The following is a 2,500-nucleotide window of genomic DNA, read 5'->3' as shown; positions in this document are numbered from 1 at the left end:
TTCAATACATTTATACACGGTTTTCGCAGATCATTGAGAAAAAATATCGTAGAGAAAGAATAATAGAAAATGATTTTTATCTATATATTTTTTAATATATGGAAACGGTCGTCACAGATCATTGAGATAAAATATCGTAGAGAAAGAATCATTGATAATCATTTTCTTATATATTTTTCAATACATTTATACACGGTTTTCGCAGATCATTGAGAAGCATATCGTAGAGAAAGAATCATTTATAATAAATTTATACACGGTTTTCGCAGATCATTGAGAAGCATATCGTAGAGAAAGAATCATTTATAATAATTTTTATATATATATTTTTCAATATATGAAAACGGTTTTCATAGATCATTGAGAAAAATATCGTAGAGTAAGAATCATTAATAATTATTTTTTCATATATTTTTCAATACATTTAAATATAAACGGTTTTCGTAGATCATTGAGAAAATGATCGTGTAGAAAGAACGCATTATCTTAGTGAAAATAATAATTTCGTCCATAAAATGCAACGTCATAATAGTAATTGACTAAGCTTATAAATCATAAGTAAAAACACAAAAGTAAGTGTTTAGCTTCCCCAAAAAATGAAATAGTTTAGAAGAAATTTTTCTCCCCTACATAATCAATAGCAAGTGTCTTGTTCAACACACAAACACTATATATATATATTTATATATATATATATATATATATATATATATATATATATATATATATATATATATATACTGTATATATCTTCCTGGCTAAGTGGTAAGTCACTGTTGTTACAAGTATTCCTAGACCAGGGTTCGATTCCCTGCCGGTCATAAGCTATCGTCTTTGAGTGGTTCAGCTTGGGTCTCTGATCCCGAGGTCGATAAAGAATCCAGACATTAATATATCAAAAATATATATGGCTCATTTGAATATATATATATATATATATATATATATATATATATATATATATATATATATATATATATATATATATATATATATATATATATATCCTGTCACGCTGAGTGACAACAAATCAGAAACGACAATCTCCCATAAATTGCCCCAACTGCCAATTGGTAGTTATGAAAGGGGGAACGGTTGGATCTGTGTGACTGTGTGCATATCTATCTAAACATTTAGCTATCATTTTTGACGGGTTACGTGTACTATTGACCTCATAATCTCCATTCAATGCAAAATCTCAACAGTAATTAGTAAACTTCGCCATTTATGTAAAATCTTAATTAGGAAGAATGGTCATAAAATATAAAAGCTGAAGATGAATCTAATAACTTGGCCAAGGTAATTAACAACATAAAATAAAAAAAAACTTTGGCTAATAGAATAAACTGCTAAATAAGAATTACTGAGTTTTGCTATACATAAAAAATAAAGAAAAAGAAATAATCTAATCACATTATTATTTAGAGATTTAATAATTGGATTCAGTGACAGACGGAAAAATAATCAACCTTTATGTTCGCTATTCACAAAAATTAAAATCAAACTAAAAAAAATTAACAAATCTATAGTGTCAAATCAATATAAATAAATACAAAAAACCATCACTAATTAATTGCAAATAATATATATATATATATATATATATATATATATATATATATATATATACAATATACGGGAATATGGAGATACGGGTAGAATTTCAGGAAGAACAAATATGCTCACATCCTTAGTGTTTGCACAAGGCCAATATAGCTGTCAGAGCCCCTAGGGCCTTAAGCCTTTCCGACCAAGTTTACTGTCAGTTACTTAAGAAAACAAGATAAGAAATGTCTTAATTAAGACTGGGTTGTTAATGTAGAATTAAAGGATTGGTAATATTCACTCACGAATTAAAAGCTCCGGCTGAATTTTATTAAAAATAAACAATAGAAAAAAGCCGTAAAGAAACAGATCACATACAACTGACGATCCCTTATCAACAAACGGAATCGAAGCCAATGTCTTTGGGGTGAGAGACCTCCAACTGATATGAAAGCACATACAAGGCCTCGACTCATGCCAAGTCTCACCAACCTCTAAGAATGTTCATTCTCTGATATTTATGATAATCATAACAAGGGATAATACGAGGGCAAAGCAAGAGCGGTGTAAGTTCATCTCTCTACGTCGATTTTTGGAAGATCGTAACAGGTTTGAAGGTTATGACTTATCTTTATTTTGTTAAGTAATGGACAAACGCGCACACACACACAATCTATAATATATATATATATATATATATATATATATATATATATATATATATATATATATATATATATATATATATATATATATAAAGATAGAGAGAGAGAGAGAGAGAGAGAGAGGAGAGAGAGAGAGAGAGAGAGAGAGAGAGAGAGAGAGAGAGAGAGAGAGAGAGAGAGATAAAAATTGTGTGTAAACCATCACTGCTATTTACCCGTCCGAAGGACAGGTTCTCAAGTGTTGATAATTCTCCGTGCCTTTGTGCTTTGCGGCTATGATCCACAACAAT

This window comes from Palaemon carinicauda, chromosome 23, assembly GCF_036898095.1.
Source record: "Palaemon carinicauda isolate YSFRI2023 chromosome 23, ASM3689809v2, whole genome shotgun sequence".
Lineage (NCBI taxonomy): Eukaryota > Metazoa > Arthropoda > Malacostraca > Decapoda > Palaemonidae > Palaemon > Palaemon carinicauda.
Note: the sequence above shows the minus strand (reverse complement) of the source record.